The sequence below is a fragment of the Manacus vitellinus genome, unplaced genomic scaffold (genome assembly GCF_001715985.3).
Source record: "Manacus vitellinus isolate BGI_N305 unplaced genomic scaffold, ASM171598v3 scaffold_2_pilon, whole genome shotgun sequence".
NCBI lineage: Eukaryota > Metazoa > Chordata > Aves > Passeriformes > Pipridae > Manacus > Manacus vitellinus.
Genome location: NW_021940208.1, coordinates 50782486 through 50803598, shown reverse-complemented (window position 1 = coordinate 50803598; position 21113 = coordinate 50782486).

Sequence of the window (21113 nt, the reverse complement as noted above, 5' to 3'; positions counted from 1 at the left end):
ACCAGCTCAAGGTTTAAACCAACATACTCTACCCCAGCTAATTTGGCATAAATAGAAACTTAGTAATTTGTGGATGAGTTGAACTTAGGAAATGTCTTTCAGTCCTGTTTTCTGTGTCATTTATTTTTGTGCTTGTTTACGACTTCATCTTTGCAAACAGGTTTGATGTTTTTACTGGATCTGATATCTACATCTACACCTATTTCCTCCCATGAATTTGCCTTCCACAGACAAAGAAGACCACAATGCAGAGCTCTGAGATTCTTGTTTGCAGAGATCCCACAACTTTCTTCACATTCCTACTCTTTTTTTCTTCCTAAATTCTTAGTCTTTCTGTTCTGATTAGGTCTCTGATTAATTCTAATCTCCTTTTTTATCATCTTATTAAACTTGAAGATAGAGTCTTTTCCTTTGGTGTTCAAGACTCATATTTGCCAACTTTAGAAGGATCCTTCAGAGAAGTCAGTTTTTATTTTTGCTAAATTCTGCAGGAGTATGTTCTTGGTTAATTTTCCTTTTCTTTATGGTAAACATAAATTTAACTACTGCAGCTTTATGCTTACCCATCTACCTTCTCCAAATGTTAAAACTGCAGCTTTTCTGATGTCCTAGTTAGTCATGCTCAGCATTGATAAGATTTAATTCCTCACCATCCCACCGGTGTCCATTCTAGGCAGCCAATTGCCTACTCTGCAGGAGACTGCCAATAATAGAAAATGATCATATCATTCCTTAAGAACATGCAGAAGTTTGGCACGTAAATACTGAAAGAAACAAGTGCACTTGCAGCCCAGAAAATCCGCCATATCTTGGGCTGCACAAAAAGAAGTGTAGCCAGCAGGCCAAAGGAGGTGATTCTGTTCCTCTTGTCTGCCCTGGTGAGTCTCCACCTGGAGTATTGTATCCAGCTCTGGGTTCCCTAGTGCAAGAAGTTCTTGGACTTTCTAGAGTGAGACCCAAGGAGGGCTATGGAAATGATCAGAAGGCTGAAAGATCTCTCCTAGGAAAAAAGGGTGAGCGAGTTGGGGTTAAGCCTGGAGAAGAGAGACTCTAGGAAGACCTAATCACAGCCTTTCAATGTATAAAGAGGGCTTATAAGAAAGACGGAGACATTTTTCCAGGAACTGTAGCAATAGGAAAAGGATTGACAGTTTTAAACTGAAAGAGGTTAGATTTAGATTAGATATAAGGAAGAAATTCTTTATGATTAGGGTGGTGAGATACAGGAAGAGGTTACCCAGAGAAGTTGTGGATGTCCTATGTCTGGCAGTGTTCCAGATCAGGTTGGATGAGGCTTTGAGCAATTTGATCAAGTGAAAGATGTCTCTACCCATGGCAGAGGGGGTAGAATTATTTCATTTTTGAAGGTCCCAGCTCTAACTGTTCTGTGATGAGTCTGAAATTCTGGTTTGTCCTGGTTTGCATGTCTGTAGAAAGTTCGGTATTTTTGATACTGTTATGTTGGCAATCTCAGATTTGTATGTTATTACTGGTATAGTTGCCTAGGCTACTGGCCTCAAAAAATTTTGCTTTCCAGAAGGTTTCCCAGTTCTCCCCCTCAACTATGTACAAAGATGAGTCATTTTTCAAGTAACTCCCCTTTATCCACCCATGATATTCAGCTTTTCCTCATGATGCTGACAGTTACCTCTGGCTGCTTTTTAGAATCATAGAATCCTTTAGGTTGGAAAAGACCTTTAGGATTATTGAGTCCAACCAAAAACATAACTCTGCCAAGTCCAACTAAATCATGTGACCATCCATCAATTAATGCTCAGGAATTCCTCACATCCTGCTTCACAGTGTAACCTAAGGCCAGAGGTGAGACAGCAGCCTAGTGGTGTTTGCTCAGTTATCCTTTTGACTTACGTTTGCTATGCCAGAAGCCTGAAAAAAGACTCATGACCGCTACCCATTCTGAGTAGTGGTCTACTTCCCACAGACATTGTCTTTTTATCCTTTGCATTCCATCAACAGTAGAAGGTGGAAAATCACCTCACCAGTCAGGCCCTAGCTGCATAAATGTGTACTATCTTATTTATTTGATTCAGAAAGACAGCCTTTGACTCATCAAACAAAGAGACTGAGCTTATTGTCCACATTTGCTAAACCATTGCCATGTTCTTTATATTTATGATGCTTTGTATTGACTTCTAGCTCCTCAGATATGGCCAAACTATTTGATTTTGAAGTTATATGTCTCCCGAAGTGGCAGTCCATAGGAAGCATTATGTTCATAGAAAGATATCTGAACACATTAGGTCAGTAATTAATTAACAAAAATGTTGTTAAGATTTGTGGCAGATAAACTATAAATTGAAAATAGAAAAATATATTTCTAAGAAATACCACCCTAACCCCACTTCCACCAATTAAAAAAAACACTAACAATAAACCACCAAAATTCAACAAACCCCCACAAACCACAGTTTCAGTCTACCCTTTTAAAATTAGAAGTAAGGTTAGGACCTTAATGATATGGGCTTGAAATCTTATAATTTTTGTTTTTTATGTATGTTTTTTCATTCTCATCATCTTTTTCGTAGGACTGCAAAAATTTGGTACTATTTTCAGTTTTCATTAAAATGCAAGGATAAATAAATGCTGCCACAGAACTTGTTAGTGTTTTCTGATTTTTTTTTCCCATCCTCAACTCAAACACTGATCTGTTAGCAAACAAATCTATCAAGGCATTTTATATGATGCATAAAATTGCCATGGCTTTGCGAACGATGAAGACTCAACAAAAAACTTGTAAAGTAACTAAAATAATTCATCTTAATAATATTTGTTATATTAATACATTATGGAAATACTTATTTTTTATAAATATAATACAGATACTTAAAAAGTAAAAAAAAAATTAAATGTTTTTGGTTTACATTTTTCCTATTTAAAAAGATTTTAGTTTGCACTTGGGTTACATATAGTCTGAAACGTATTTTTGTTGCTTTAATATTTAAGATTTTGCATTACATAAATATTTTTAGGGTTTGTTTTGTTGGTCTTTTTTGCTTTTTCTTCTTTGGAGAAGGAAAAAAATTTCAAATTAATTTAAAATTCAGATTTCAAGCAACTATACAAATTTAAAATAGAAACATACATTTGGTAGATTCAGTCTAGTCCAGCAGTAAATTTAATAATTTTATGTGACCTTTTCACACCATATTAGCATTATTAAGAGCACTTATTATCTTGAGTAGATAGTAATGGCTTGTCAGACCATTTTCTCTTCTAGTGTGAGTAGTGTTGATTAGAGCATGGTGATACTAACACCAAGGTCACAGGTTTGATACCTGTACACTCCACTCACTTAACCTTGTCTAGGTGACCCTTCCTTATCATGGGGATTGGACTAGATGATCTCCAGAGGTCCCTTCCAACCTTAACAGTTCTATAATTCTGTGATATGTTAGACCTAACATCTGATCCTTACTTCAGAAGACACTTTTATCCCAAACAGACATGAGAAATACTTGAATATTAGTAATTGTTTGTGATTATTTTTGGTTGTGAAATAAATAAATAAATAAACAAAGTGTCTTAGGTATCACTAAATTATTTTTTGATAATTCAATCTCCTCTGTTTTTTAGCTTCAAGAAGAAAAAAGTATTTTTTTAAATCAAGGAGTTTATATTATCTGTCTGCACATTCTCCCTACAGAGTGCTACTAGAAATTTACTTAGTATACTGTGTCTAGTCTCTGGGGACAGCTAGCAGGAAATTTTGTCTTAACTTTTTTTAATGTGAAACCTCTTGGTTTTTCATAGTATCATGTGGAATTTTTATTGTCCCTAGGAAGATACCGATCAGCAAAAAGTCCAGCACTGGATTTGTCTGGGAAGAGGAGCCTTCCTCCCATGGGCACTAGCTTGATTTTGTGTAGTTAACATGTGTTTCATGACTGAAAAGCAGCAGTGCTGGCTTGAGACTGCAACATGACCACTAACCAGCACTGCTCTGCCTCATTCAGCTCCACCCCTGAAACTAAATGACTGTTTTTACCACCATCAACTATCATAACAAATACTTTTTGAGGACAGTACTTTGTCATGAATAGCCTCTGTGCTGTTGCAAAGCTTGTGATACACTTTTTCATTGTTACAGTTCTCCTTGAATAGCTGCTGATAGAAATGAAGTCGGAAATAGTGCCCTTTTCACTCATGACTATTTCAATTCCCTGACAATTTGTGATGGGATGTTCTGTGAACTGTGGTACACAAAGTAAGCTATTGACATTCTGGTTACTATATCCTTCTTTTCCTCTTGACATTGTGCACCAGGATTGCATATTGTAGAAGAGAAAATATTGCTGAAAGTTTATCAGGTTAGATGAAGGGAATTTATGCTAAACTGAACAGTTTTACAGACTTCACTCATTCATATATGAAGATGAAGTTTTAGATCAAAGAATAAACAAAAGTTTCTTGTTTGATTGATTTTTTTTCTTTACCGAAATGAAGGCTTTGACAAAATAATGTTATTGCTTTCCCTTTCACCCAGCTTCTTGGGGCTCAGAGACTACTCAATTATTTCCTAAATAGCTTCAAGGGCAACAGCAGAAATTCTTTCAATTTTCATTGCAGATTGTCTTATAAATACATTCAGGCATAATGGTTTTACCTTCAAGATAAAACATATTAAAATATGTCTAATTATTATTATCATATTTGCTCAGCAGACACGAGAGTTAAATAGTCCAGTGCATCATTGGGTGACCCAGAATCATGAAAATTCTGTCATGAATTTTTTTCTTGCCCAAGTTCAGAAAAATCTGTTTCACTGAAAATGATAGAATCCTATTGCCTTAACTTGATGAGCACTGTATGAAATAATTTATTAGTCACTCTCCTGGTGAATCATTTGACTTTATCTGAATATCTGCCAAATCGATGTCAGGCCATGAGTTGCAGCCATTTGAGCATAGAACCCAATAAAAAAAAGAAATAAAAAATATTTTTCCCTACATACCCCTCTTGACATCCCATTTTAATTTTGGGTAATTTTACCTTTTTTTTTTTCTTTCTTTTTTTTTTTTTTTTAATGCCAAAGTTGCTGCACAAACCATATTCATGTCAATTAAACTATGATTTCGTCCTAGCCCATCAGACATTTCATCATCTAGAATCTCAAGCACTGTCTTGGGAGGAGTGAGATATGTTTGGGGGGGCAGTGAGGGATGATTCTGGGTCTACCACTTGCAAGATAGATAATTTTAACTCCTAATTTACTACAGGGAATAGAGAAGGCACAATTATTTCTGAATAAACAGGAAATAAATATAGTATCAGTATTTGGAAAACAAACTAACTAACTAAACAAGCCAAAACCCACAACAAGCCAAACCCATAAAAAACACTGTCTTATTTTTTGTTATTGTTATGTTTTTGTTTGAAAGACTTCAGATATTTACTTTCAGAAAAAAATTTATTGTATACTCACTGAAGGGAACATATTTGTTGTTGATTAAAAATCATTAATCTAAAAGTTCTATGACACACTTTGGTTTTCATGTTTCTTTTTACTGACACACTATTTTCTGTGAAAGTCTTGCAGCTTGGAATCTCATATAACCATATAAAATGTATTTCATGTCCTGCAGAGGAAATTTCTCTAAAGACATGTTTAATGAAGAAATTAGAATTGGTACTTTACCTGCTAAGAGAGGAAGAAAATGGATTTGAGGAAAGGTATGTCCTTTCTTCCACCTGAGGGGATCTCAGGTATGGGGGAACTAGAGAAGAGACAGGTAGCAGAACCTCAGCAGAAGGAAGAGCTCCAGCAGATGGACTAACTGTATATCATCAGCATAGAGGCAGGCATTTCTGGCAGTCACTGATGGCCTAAGGATCATGAAAAAAGATGGATCATGGAATTTGGAATATTACTATAGAATTGCTTACTAAAAATTAGAGGAGTTCATGTTAGGGAGGTGGACACAAACCAAGGTAAGTTCCTTAAAAGCAGTGTAACCACTGTCTTACTTCTGAAGCTGCAATCCCTGTTGAAACTTAAGGCTTTCTACCCCACTCACTCTCTTTTTTTTTTCTTATTCTCATGTGCAACAAAAGCAGAAACAACAATAAAATCCTTCTGCTGGTGTACACATGCAGAGTTTTATTGCTACTGCTCCTCATGCTCTGTGAGTGAAGAGAATGAAATAAGGAACTGCATACCAAAACAGCATGGGATAAGCAGGCTATACTGTTGAGCAAGCTTACACTCACCTTCAGTATGGCAAATTACAGTACTGGATTTAAAAGTATTTGCACCACATGATCCTTAAATAATAATGATAAGCTAAAGCTCTATTATTTATTGTTATGTATAAGCACATCATTTCTGATGGATTCATTAATGCATAAATATAGTGATTATATCCCAAACAATTGATGTGTCGATTGATGCTTTAATTTTGAATTGACACTATTCTTATGTACATTAATCCCCAGATTTTTCTATTCTTATTAAATGTTTTAATAATTTCAAAATACTAATAGTAAAAAGATACTGTACCCTGTTAGAATAAAATTAATTATGAGTGTTATGAATAAATACGTTTATTCTGCAGGATAGGTTGCTGTTAGTGATTAGAGGCAAATTTCCAACGAACACAGATCTGTTGGTTTTCTAGCTGACACTAGCACCTGTGCAGTGAAGGCTTCCCACAAGGTTACACAGCTTTTTATTTGTTAACAGTCAGGGGGTTTTCAATTTTTTCTATTATGTACATTGTATTTTGGGTCTTGTTTTTATTTTCTGCTAATTCACAACTTAGAGCTTGCATGAAAATCAAATCGATAATTCACACTTTTCAATCCTATTCAGACACTTTTCTGGACTTCTCATTATACTTAGGTCAAACAAAAGAAAGGGTAGTCTAAGTATGTATTTAAATGGTATGAATTACTCTTCTGAAAGCTATTGGAATTTTTAAATATTTTTTTTTTGTAACTTTAGAACTCAATGTGAATGATGATGTTTCATGTGTATCTAGATGCAGTGCTTATCTGAAAACGAAAAGTAATTTTTTTCCTATATATTTCTGTTGGAGATGATAAATTCATAGCTGCTTCCTGTCAAAATGTTATTCCATGTATATAGGAAAATAATGAAACTGACACACGTTAACTAATGAAGATGGCTTCACTTTTACGTGAAATGATCAAATTAATGAAGATTTTTATGATTAGGGAACATGGTTGTGGATCCACAGATTTCTGGGGCTACCTGTGCTTGATGTGGGAAGTTCCAATGACAAGTTGAATGCATTCTTTCTAAAAGACTGGAAACTGAGGATGAAGAATAAGTACTTAAAATAGGAAGATAGTGTTTCCTGCTTTAACTTTCCCACAACTCCTTGAGGTTATTTATAGTACTTTTATTCAGACTTCAGTTAAAATTTGTGTATTTGGATACAGTTTTGAAGTCTGACAATCATTAATAGAGCTTGTTGAATGTGTTCTCAGCAGCAGCCCTGTGTGGAATTTGACTGTTTTGCATGCTTTCCAAACACATTGGCAAAGAAATTTTAACTGGCAATCTTATGTATTCTGTTTCAGTGGAACCTCACAAAAATATGAATTTTGGTGTTCTGAGTGGTATGAATAACTCTGCACATCTCTGGAAGGTAATTTAGCATGAATGAATTCTTTGCCTTGATATTTATGAGTGCAGCTGTAGGCCATAACCTAAAGTCTGGAATAAATTTTCTGTGAAAGTGAAATACAACAGGAGTTTTATGAGCCCCAGATCATATAAAGTGTTTGCAAAATTATAATGATTAAAGGATGATAAAGCACCAGGCTCAGAAAAAATGTTTTGTGGCATGTTTGGGGAAACAGAAAAGTTGGTGGCAGATATTTTTGATAACTCACTGAGGTTAATGAAGTAACAGAGAAGGCTGTGTTTCTCCTTAAAAGTTTAAGCAAGGATCCATGAACGATTCAAAAGTACTGAAAAAGTATAAAATAGTTAGAGGAATTGTGTGAATAGAGCGCATAAGGTAGAATCGTGAGCCATTTAAAACAATGGCTTATAACTCATAAGGGACACAACTAATTTGCTTTATTTCTTTTAATACTCCACATTTATTAAATTTGTGAACAAAGAGGCAGTTGTGGAAATAATTAATGTGGATTTCAGAATCATTTTTATATGCCATTACACAAAAGTGCATTTCTATGCTGGCACTAACAGTGTTTTGGCATGAGAACTGCAGGAAAGAGATTTTGTGCAATATCTAAAATCTGGGCCAGGGTTACTAATCAACTCTCCCTTTTATATGGAAACATAGGAACTTGGCACTTGAAGTAGGATGAAAGCTGGCTACCCAAATATTTCTGAGCTTGCATGTGCATTTAAAAGTTCCAGCAACATTTTTTTTAAGGTTTGGTATACAGTATGACATAAAGCTTTTAGTTAAACTTTATTACATTCTTGAATAGGGGATTCTGTCTGACTGTCCAGATTGGAGTCTTTTGTTACATCTATATTCATAAATTAAAAGGGTTAAGGGCCCTCTTTTGCCTTGATTGTAAGTGATGCAGCACATCTCTCCATTCATATAAACTGTCTTCTTAACCCAGGGAAACCTGTCATTATAAATCTACCCAGGAACAGATTCCAAAATTTCCATGGGATTTCAATTAATGGATTAATAAATTATAGGTGCCTATTAGATTAGGTTGTAGATGTGAATGGAAGATAGAGAAGAAGGGAGAACTGGATGGATATTTCTGATATTTGTCATATCAGAATGTTCTATAAGACACATTAACAATATTACTTGTGAGGTTACTTTCTCAGAAACCAGAATTATTAGTAAAAAATTCCTCACAACTGGGTATATAAATCTTATTGTGATTAGATTTCTGGAAGTATCTGATTCATACTAAATAGTCTAAAAAGTTTATAAAATGCCTTAACAGAATTTTAAAAGAAGATATTATATATTAAAAATAGTACTGTTGTTTCTCTACAGACAGTATGTGGTATCCATTAAGCCATATAAGTGCATTCTATTGACTGTAGCATGGTAGAAATACAAATATTTTTGTATGTGTCAATTGCTGTTTCCATGACAGTCAAAGTACTGTAGAAAGAAATAATAAAAGAGTATATCAGGTAGCATTCCAGTGTCTGGAGAGCGTGTATCTTCTGGTGATTAGAAAGATATTGTCTAATCTTGATAGCTGGGGAAGAAGTAGGAGGATTGGGAATTCAATGAGGTATGTCAAATCTTATTAGTCTACATAATTTCCCCTTGCTGAATTCCGACAAGGCAGGACTGTTATTGAAACTGAGCAAATATTCATAAGAAATAATTAATTCAATTAAAGTTTTAAAACTATGTCATCAAACAATTATTTTCTTTCACAAATTTATTTTATTTTTCATACAAATATATAGCTTATTACTCAATATCTAAGTGTTGTTGCTTAGCAATGATTAGTTAAATAAAAGATAATGTGCCAGTCTTGTTACATCATTCTGTAAGTGTAATTCAAGTTTATGACAAGAATATTAAAAAAAAACAAATATCTCATTTAGTTTTCTGTTGACTTTCCACAAATAACATGGCAATGAATCATAAGATACACCTATGGGGATAATAAACATAGTTTTATTTAAATAATTAAAATTATATCACTAAAATCCATATCTTGCTGCAATGTATTTTCTTCTTTATTTGAACATGGTCATTTTCGTTTTTAACTACAGTTTACTGTGTTGTTTATGACACAAAGTAAGCATTCCAATACAGTCTGTTCTTTTTTCAAAACATTTCCCTACAGTTTATTACGCTTCCCACCTATTTGATTTGAAAGGAGAAGAGAATTTCCTACCACTTCAATGTAGTGACAGATTAGGTTTAAAATTCTACTTCTTGCTTATGCCATATTCCTACTGCAAGCAGATATGCTGTGGTAGTAGGTTCTATTCAACACTTCTTTCTCTTAGCTGAAATTTGTCTCCTGAAATTTAAAAACTCTGCCATTTGACCCCACAGTGATCTGTTATTCATCTATTATCTGATAAGTGGTGAATAAATTTTATCTGTTCTTTAATTATCTCTAAAAAGGTGAAGGGATTGGCATTATGTTTTTGTTACCTGCTAAAGTTTCATTTCATTTAAATTCTTGGTTTTCTTCCCTTCACAGGGTACTGAAAGATATTTGCCAGTGAGAGATCAAGAGCCCAGATGACTGATCCTGAACGAAGCGGAAACAAATTGAAATCAGCAAGCAGAAGAGATAGTAACTAGCTGCAAAACAAGAGGTCACGATCTGAGGTTAAAGGGGGTAGTAGCTGAAAGGCAACTCAAATGATCTGTCTTTATACAAAGAAAAATTCAAATACGAGGCAAAGCTGTGAGAAACTAAAAAAGCAACTGCAGCCATGAACTGGGGAGAAGAAAAAGAGAATATTTCAAAAATGGAAACATAATCAGAGCAAAGCCTGTGGCTAATCAAACCTCCTGAATCATAAGGGGGACTGAAAACAAAATTAACTATCAAAAATTATTTTATCCCACTGTTTAGGTTGTAATCTAGATAACTCATGCTTTACTTTTAGTCTTATTTGGTTTTCTTCTTTAAGACAATAATTTCTCCTACTCAGATTAATTTTTAGACTACAATGCATTTCATATTGAATGTTAACTTCTTCCTGTTTATATGTGTTATAAGTTTGATTTTAGGAACAGTCTTCTGTGTGCACAATCTGTTCTGACAATAGTTTCTCAGTTTTGCTGTTAGGTTCCATGCTCTAGCTGAAAATCTCATGCATTGTCAGGTAGTCTATGGACAGAGATAGTGATGTTCAGAAAAAAGAAACATAGAACTACATGAGCATTTTCTGTTGATTTTCTTTATATCCGTGGAAGTGTACTTCTTTGCAAACTGAAGGCAGCTACAATTGATTTTGTAAGGAATTTAGGAACCATACTAGAAAAACTGAAATCTTCTCTGGCTTCACTGTACTTGTTGACTAATATTTCTATAAAATAAACTCTATAATATGTAGTGAGATTAGATGGAATTTGTCTCATTTCCCCAGACAAGTTTTTACACATTGGATGTAAATTATGACCACACAACTTTTGCCAAATGTTCTTCATCATTTTACTAGAAACAGTATGATCAAGAAACTAGATGAGTTGAATCATATGTGAATGCAAATGAAGAAAGTAAGAAAAGCATGTAAACTGAAATATGTGATACAGCAATTACATTATTATCATAGAAATAGTTATGAGAATAGGAGACATATATTAGATAAGTTTGTGTTTAATTTTTCTTTTCAATTTTGTGGCAGACTGACAAAAATGAGCAAGAAAATTCTCATTATAACTTTGGTTGTATTCATAACACAGAATAAATAATGTTGTCCATACTACCAATGTTAATGTTACTTCAGTGCTACCAGTGCTAACAAAATGCTACTGGAGTTCCTGTACAAAATAGTTGTAAAGCTAATACATGGCATATTAACAGATTCATATAGTAGACTACAAATTCACCCATCTGTCTGGCTTGTGTTTCTTCTTCTGCATGATTGCAGAATACTGAATACTGAATCACAGTGCAATATAGGATTTGTTTTTTTCCTTTCATCTGAATTATATTTCACTCAAGAAATTGGTAAAAGAAAATAGAATAGGTGTTTTTGGTATTTAGAATATATTTACCTAGAAGTAGAGATATAATGTTTAAAAATACTTGGAAGCCATTTGCAGAGAATGTAAATAGAGTAGTTACATTATTTTAAGGCGTATCTATTCTCATCAAACCTTGAGGGTCCAAGTAAGAAGAAATAGGAGAACCTTTCTCCTAAATAACTAGAATCTTAATTTCAACAAAGACTAGAAAAAAAGGTGTAGAAGAAAAAAAAAAACCAAATTGGTTGAGAAGTGCTAAACAAATTACTAGTTTTCACTTAAAATAATTAATTTCAAGTAATTATATTCATGTAATGAATCTAGGTTAAGAGCTGAGAGACTCAAAAGAAAACAAAAAAGCATTTCCATGTCAAACTACGAACAGTTTAAGTGTCTCTATATTTATATTAGATTAACCAGATGGAAGCACAAGAGAAAACCCCAGCTGAGAAAAAAATCAAACCGATTATTAGAAATCTTCATAATCATATTCATTGGTGAAATCAGGGTATTTTATTGACTTTGTTTGCTGATTTGCCAGGTTTTTTTCCTATTTATCTGTACATAAAATTTCAAAATATTTGTATTTAGAATACATCTTGCAACTCTAGGTATTAGTTATAGAAATATTTCAATCAGGAAGAACTTTACAAAATATATTTTTTCATTTGAAAATTTTAGTTTTCCAATCCCAGACAAAAATAATATCAAATAATTCAGAGGATCAATCAAATGCATGCAATGGTAAATAATATCCATTGAAAAGAGTGAATCTTCAATATGAACACAACATTTAAATTGATTAGGATAATGCTTTCAGGGATTTATACATTTTTAATGCATAAAAACTCTAGTAAGATTGACTAAACTTGCAGCAAACATTAGTCAGCATATCATTCTACTGTTATTTTTAAGATTGAGTCGATGGAATTATATGTCTCATTTCTAAAATTATGTTCTAAGAGAGTGTGTCTATGTGAACATGATGGTGGAATGACAGTATGACAGTATTTATTACTCAGGCAAAATGAATTTGAATTGAAGGAAAGACAGTAAGACTGTAAGAGGGTTTCTGTGTCTCAGCTCTTGGGTCCCATTAAATATGCACTCCCACTTTCATGGTGTTTCTTACTTTGCTTTTTGTGAATTAATTTTATTATTCTGAATTGCCTAACGTGTCAAACACGTTCCTGTTTGCCTTCTCTGGGTCGCTGGCGCTCCTGTCAGTGGTTTAAATTCCTCTTGGCAGTGCTGGGTGCCGCCCTCTAGTCAGCTGATTTGCCTCATCTGAGACCTCCAGCAAACCTGGAGTCAATCACTAAATCATGCCCCTACATGTCACATCTATATATCTTTTAAGTTCATTCAGGGATGGTGACCATCACTTCCCTGGGCAGCCTGACCACCTCTTCCATGAAGAATTTTGTCCTAATATCCAATCTAAACCTCCTCTAGCATCACTTGAGGTCATTTACTCTTGTCCTATCACTTGTTATTTGGGAGAAGAGACTGACCTCGCACCTTTCAGGTGGTTGTAGAGAGTGATAAAGTCCCCACTGAGCCTCCTTTTCTGCAGACTAAACAACCCCAGCTCCCTAAGCTGCTCCTCATAAGACTTGTGCTCCAAATCCTTGACCACCCTTGTTGCCCTTCTCTGGACACATTCAAGCACCTCAATGTCTTTCTTGTAGTGAGAGGCCCAAAACTTGACACAGGATTCAAGGTGTGGCCTCACTAGTGTCAAGTACAGGGTGATGATCACTCCCTAGTTCTGCTGATCACACTATTTCTGATACAAATCAGGATGCCACTGGCCTTCTTGGCCACCTGGACACACTGCTAAATGTTGACCAGTACCCCTGGGCAGCTTTTCAGCCACTCTGCCCCAAGCCTGTAGTGCTGCATGTTGAGACTCAACATTTCATCTTGTTGAACTTCATAGCATTGGTCTGGGCACATTGATCCTGTTCAGATCCCTCTGTAGAGCCTTCTTACCTTCAAATAGATCAACAAGTCCTGCCCAGTTAACTAGTTAAATAAAAGAAAGACCTCTGAGAAAGAGTATTTGTGAGGAAAAAAAAAAAACAAAAAGAGAAATTATTATGAGAAATTATCTTCGTGCCACAATTAGATTTCTAGCATGTGAAACTCTCATAAAGACACAATTACCAAATATTCGATTTCTTAAGTTCTTAATCAAGAAACTAACATGGACTTAATATGGATTAAATGTTTTGTGTTTGCATTATGGTAACAATAATTTAAAAATCCCTCTTGCTTTCTGTCAAGTAGTTATATAGACTACAGAGTGTTGACACTCTATAGTAATGATATGCATAGTTCATGTAAAGGAAGGCTGACAGTGAAACAGGTTATAAGAACTGAGGTTTTAATTTAAGTTTTCACTTTAATATCTTCATTGATTAAAACCAAATCTCTACATATTTCTGCAAATGAGCATATTAAGCTAAATAAATGAACTATAAAGTGTGTCAGCAAAAACTTTGATTATTAATTTGAATGGGCAAAATAAATCTAATGTACATTAACAAATGATGTCTTTATGACTCATTTTCTAATGTCTGAATTAGAAAGTGAAGCAACCATGAATTGCCTGCCCCTCTGGTGAACAAGTTCCACAGACTTTTTACAATTAATGCCTGGCAGGCTTACCCTTCATCATGACCTAGAATGTGTCCTGAAGCCCCAGGATGAAAGCTGAGATGTCTCTACCCTTGACCCCTAGTCCCCAGCACTTCATTTTCAAAAAAGCCAAGTATCATTCAACAAAGTTGGTGGGAAACATAAGGTTTCCGTGTGAGGAAGCTGACAGTGCTGCTGAACCGAACATAACATTCAGCATGAGATCAATAACTCATGGCTCCTTCTGAATGGGATTGCTTTTCTTTTGTGCATGTAAGGGGAGCCTGGGGCTGAGCTAGTTACTGCCTCAGAGTGATTGAATGCAGAGGAATGAATGAGCAGTAAAGCAGAGCTTTTCTATCCTCCCCCTTCCCCACTCCCCCTTCTCTTTTCTTTTATTTTCTTTACTTTTTCTTGTGTTTCAGGCCCCTTCTCAGCAGAAGAGGAGAGGGACAGGTTCAGCTTGGACTGTCGATGTGCCCTGGTGTGCCCTTGACTGAGGCAGGAAATGCTGTTAAGTGGAGTTGCTGTGCCCTGAATACCTGCGTAACCACATGGCTCCCCCACTACCACCCTGTCCTGCTGCCCTGGAGAGGTCAGCACTCAAACCCACAGGCAGCCAGAAAGAAAGTTAGAATTTCTGACCTTTCCTCGGGACATTCTGTCAGGGCGTGACACTGACTTCAACAACTCCTCAACCTAGAAATTGGTATCTTATACTAGGAGGTTAAAATGGTGAGCAGTGGGGAAGTTTATACAGGCTTTTGATGACTGAGTAGATGCAACCTGTATGACAAAGGAGATAAAACAGAAGCAGGTATAGTAGGACAGAGTTTATATATGCTTCCTAGTTTCTCATTTGTTAGTGTGTGTTCACTTTAATTTACATTGATTATAAGCATTCAGTGTGTGCAAGTTGCCACAAGTACCTGTGTTTCTTCCTCTTCAAGATACCTAAGCAAATAAAGATATTTCTGAAATTCACACGGGATATCACTGATGGGGGGAGGCACATCTTTTGGAGAGGCCACAGTATTTCTGTAACAGGGATGATAATGTGTTTCAGTTCTATCATATGTGTTGAATGCAGAACTTCCTTGACTTTCAAGTGGGATTTTGCATTTTCTCAATTTTATCTGATTTTAATTCGACTAAAATATTGATTAAAAAGAAAGATATATTTTACAATAGCATGAGATTCTAAACTTTTCTGACAACACCTTTTCTTTTATCACCACTTGGAGTGTTCATTGTTAGCATTTTTTTCAAATTGTCCATTCTAATATTGCCACCTTAATCCACTATAAACAGATTGATTTCTGCTCTAGAGGAAAGGGTTTGGTTTTCCTTTTCCTTTGCCATGGATTTTTGTGATTCTTACTCTGCCTAATAGAAGTGACAAAGAAAAAGAAGTCTTCCAAATCATACATCTTTACTCAGCAGGCTTTCTTAAGCTCACCTAACTAGTTAATGAAAAACATTTGAGATTGGTCACAGAGTAATGGTCACCTAAATATATCGATTGGTTACTAGTTCATACACTAGAAGTTTGAAGTACCAGGACTTTTACCATAAAAATAATCTTTTGGTATCACTATCTGCCAGTTTCAAGTATTGATTATTTTTTGTTCATGGTTTTAATGTTACATTTTTTTAAAGAGTGGTAGTCTCTATATTGATATGTAGTAAAATAGGATTGCATGCTGATTTTAGAGCAAATTTGAAACAACACTAATACTGATATAGCTTTATTTTTATTAATTTTGGGATAAAAATCTTCCAAAGAGATATTATTACAAGGAATGAAAAAAGGAAATAAAATACAGTTATATGAGTTAAAAAGACCACTCTAACTAACTAAATAATACCAATGTTTGAAATAGGTTAAATGTCTTTTTTGCCCTCTTTTTCTTCTTCCTATACAGTGAAGGAGGGTAACATTGAAAATGATGAGGATTATCTATTTTTATGAAAAAGAAAAACATAGTTACACATGGAAGAAGATGAGAAATCAGTACATAGATTTTTCAGTATCTAGAGATATAGGCTTTTACAGAATCCCAATCTCAACTTAATTCTTTTAGAGGAGAAGGAGAAAAAATTTAGTAAAAAAAAAGAGAATAATCAAAACTGTTTTTATAGATACATAATGTTCATAAAATTATCTTTGCTTGATTAATTATTCCCCTCTCTTCCTTCTTCCTACCAGACCCTCACCATATAAAACCCCAAAGAAACAAGAAAAAAGATCTCCAATTCCTAACGCATTTTTGCAATGACCAAATTTATCTAGTGGAAAAAGCTCTCAGTAGACTTTCTAAAGAATAGATAGACCATATTTATTTTATTATAACTGAGAGAAGGGCTCCCAATTATTCAGTCAGGAATGGATAAACTCTCATTAATGGAAAATATATATTCCAAAACAGTCTATAAGACAGAAGTGTAAAGTTAATTCATATGAAGATCTAGATTCTTCTGCAAAACACACCTGAATACCAACAGGAATAAATTAATTTATTTTACACGTTCTCTTTACAGAGCTTTCAAGGATGAACAAATCATTAGCCAAACAGCAAAGACTACACCTGTTCTTAACCTGAGTGGAATATTGCAGGTGGTATGTGGCAGGGAGAGCAGAGAAGGAGAGGCTGCTAAAATGGCCACGTCACTCCATCTAATGCACATTCAAGCTGAGGGCAGCAGAAGTTACAAATGTGCAATCTAAAATTTGAATAATGCTAGGCATTCTGGAAAGAGGATGATGAGAGGGCAGAACTCCTTCAACTTAATTTTACAAAGGACTTCTTGCCCTGTTGGGTGTTGGTGATAATATTTAACAACAAAGCTGAAGTCTGGACTTCAGCATTTCCTTACAAAATAATGATGACAGTTTCATAGTCCTCATTTTCCCCCTCTGTTCATTTCCTATTCTCTTTATCTAACTGGGTGCTATGTGGGTATAGGGGTGTGGAGTAGGTGTTGTTTGTTTATTGGTTCATTTTTCATGTTTGTTTAAAGAGAGGGGGGAAATAGAGGCCTATTGCTGTTAAATGACAATAACAAATTAGGTTTTCATTGCACCTAATCAATCTCCTTATCAACAAACCCAGACTAAGCAGTTCTACCAAACAAATTTAGAATAAATGATATGAAGCAAGCAAACAAACATCCCACAGAATATCAGGAGGTAAAATAGTTCCTGGGAAACACAAGAAGTTTGATTTATTTTTTTTTTACTGAATTTTCATGTGTCTTTTTGTTCCTGGTCCTTTGCTTCCAATATTCTGGAAAGTTTATTAAAAAGGTATAATTTTGGAAAATCCGCCCAAACATATTCAAATCAGTGTTTTCCTTGCTGAAAAAACCACCAAAACCAACAAACCTGGGGGGAGAATTAACAGGAATTATTGTACGGGTTGGTCTGCTACTTGTTTTCTATGCTTGACTGCTTTTCAGTTGGCAGAAATCAATGGTTTTCTTTTCACATGAAAGAGATAAGGAAATGGGAGTCAAAAGTTTTCCTTTTGGATCGTTGTAGTATAGATTAGGTATTGTACCTGTGTGTCCCCAGTGTATCCCCTAAAAATACCATTTGCCACAGCATTTCAAAAATAGGCAATCATGCATGCATTCAAAGTTGATTAATTTATGTTGCTTTCCACTTTCTGAATTTGCTGTAAAATTATCGTAGCTTATAAGAAATATTAGGGCTAAAATGAGTTTTATATTTAATACTCTTTTTTTTTTTTCAAACATCATGGTGACTATATCTAAAACCAAGACAGTTTGGATTCCTTTGTCCAGAGTGCCTTTTGATCTCAAAATACAGGAACCAATAGATATGAAGAAATGCTGTCAGTGCAAGTAGTAAAAGAAATGTCCCAAAGGAGAGCCCATACAGTGTAGTCATTGTGTCATGTGGCAGTAACCTGTTGCATTAATTGAAAACAGTAGTTTAGTAAAGAATGTTTAAAAGTCATTCTATATCTCAAACAAAGGAACTAAATGGGGCACTGGTCACATTCTTAAATGACAAATTAAATGCTTTTTGAAAATGCGGTAATTTATGGCACTAAGTAGATTTTCTAACATTATTTTCCTATGAATTTTGCGTGAAATAGTGAGGTGACCACATTGTCAGTTCTGTTAAGTGTTCCTCCTCTTTCATTGATGAATGCTCTGACTTTCAATAGGTGTTTACCTTGAGATCAAAGGTGCAAAATCTGTTTTGATAAGACGTTTATTTTTCTGTCAGGTTTTGTGATGGAGAGAGCTGCATTTCCCACTACACTGTATTCATCACAGCATGATCCCAGCAGCTGAATTATGTTGTTGGTTCATAGGCATTCGTCAGTGTGGTATAAATTTTGAGAATAATTATCCGTGTTTAACCACTGTTTATCACATTCTACTCTGTATCCATTAAATTATATCGAATGTCAGGGAAATTATTTTTGCAAAATGAATTCTTGTTCTCTTGGCAAGGATGGCTGCATTACTTCTGCATTACTGCTAAAGGCTGAAAGACTTCAGCAAGACCTGTTTTTTTAACCTGCTCCAGGTTCTTATTAATAAATTCCTTGGGGTGGATTAGAGTGAAATGACACTGAATAATCGATGTTTGTAAACATATATATATAGGGTTTATTTTAGAACAATTTTCTTTCAAAGGTAGACAGCTACATTGCCATTTGGGGTATTATTTGTAGTAATACAACGATATTAAAGCATAAAAATAAAACTTAAGGAAATGCATAAGAAAAGGAAGAGAAAGAAAGGATAAAAGTGGAAAGATATACAGAGTCACTGCCTGTTTGATCCAACGATGAAACTTGGTAGTTGCAGCCTCAACGTCTGTTGATTGAAGCCATGGTCTTGATCAGCTGGGGGTAGGGGAAACCCATCAAACTCAAAGATTTCGTGAGTTATTACGCACTTCAAGCTCAGGTGGGAACACCTTGTACCTACCCTGGGGCAGGGGGTTTTACAATGGATGGTGTCATGGACCATGTCACGAGTCTCTGACACCTCCTAAGACATTGCAGCTGCCTACTTTGTCAGCATCAGTCATGGTCCATCGTGGTTCAACATTTGAGATGCATAGTCCAGGCTAGATGTGAAGTGTCTTAGAGGTTCCCCAGAAGGGTTTTTACAGTAGAGTCATCATGTAAGGGAGGACATTGGCATGATAAGAAGGATTATCCTGCTTCACAGGATTTGCCTGTTATTAGCCTCTTTCCTTATCTGGAAATCCAGTTTGTACCTTCAGGTATGCATACCCTTCTGCACCTGGGATAGCTGGACCATGGCACCCACTTACCTGATCTGAAGGCATATTTGGGGGAGGGGTGGGCTTTGCTGAGTGAGCAGCTGTTTCTTTTCAGTTTGTTACAGTGGACAAAAGTCTTTTGGTGATCCTACAGTGTTTAAGCAATTAACCATTTCAGACTCTGAAACCTGTTGAAATCTGTACTTGGGGCTGAGGTTATGGCCTTCACAGTGTAAGAGGACATATTCTGTTGCTGAAGAGGATTGTTCTGAAGTCCCTTACTTTAAAAGAGTAAAGAGCTTTTTGACTGTAGCACTGAGGAATGGGACCATGAGAAATAACATCCTTCAGTCCTATTTTAGTGATGAAGTGAGATGTGCAATGGAAAATGTAGTGAGCTAATATCAAGTCACATTCGATCTTATGCCTCTGAAACTTCAATAATTTCAGTGATGCATTAACATTAAAAACAAAATTTAACCTCAAGTTATGAATGTTTTCTTTCTTATGTCGTAATCTGTAGATTTATCCACACAGGAGTTTGAAATGCAATAACCACAATAATTTCAAATTTTCTTTCTTCTTGCATTTTGCTCTATAGCATTTACTTAACACTACTTTTTGTTATCAGGGTTTTTGCTAAGAGGTAAGCAATTTTTGTTTTAAACTATGCAAACTTTTTTTCACTATAGTCTTCAGTAATTATAATTAGAAAGAATTTTGGGAGTATGGAGCATATTCCGTTATTTAAAAAGCATAATAAATTATAATTACCCTCCTGATACAACTTCTTGATCTACTCTACTGAAATGTATTCAAGAACTAATGGCTTAATTTACATTTCTGGTTAACACAGATGCAGTGGAAGCAATTTTAGATGTTTTTAACACATGTTTAACACACATATTTTGTCAATACATGTACATGTATAAGTAGTCTCTCTACACACCCAATGAAACTAATACTGAATCTAAACTGAGGAAATCCATGAAGACCGATAAGAATGAAAAGGAGGTTATGATTAATAAATGATAAACAGAAGTCAAATTTGCCTTAGGTAAGATGTTTTTTCCATCCTCCACTGGTCACCAAAGTGAAGTGTTTATTTCCTGCAAATTTCCTGAAAAGCTAATATTTATCCAATATTGTAATCCTTAATAATAATCCTTAATAATAATAATAATAATAATAATAATAATAATAATAATTAAACATTAAATATCTATTTAGGAGTGCAAATTTTCTGCTAAATACATTAAAGTCTTCTCCAATGTAGTATAGGTATAAGAAAGAAGGATAAAAATCAAATCAAAGGAAGTGATTAGTGTGGTCATTTAACAAGAAATTGTCCACCCCCTTTTTGAAACTGTACATGGATGTATTTACAACAAGTAAGTTAGTTGTGTTTTTCTTTCTTTTTTTCTGGTTTTTTTTTTTTTTTTCAGATTCACATTTTTGGTTTTGATTTTACTTTCTGAAAACATACCATCCTTTTTTTCTGTTTCTATTATTAAATATTTATATCCATTCTAGTT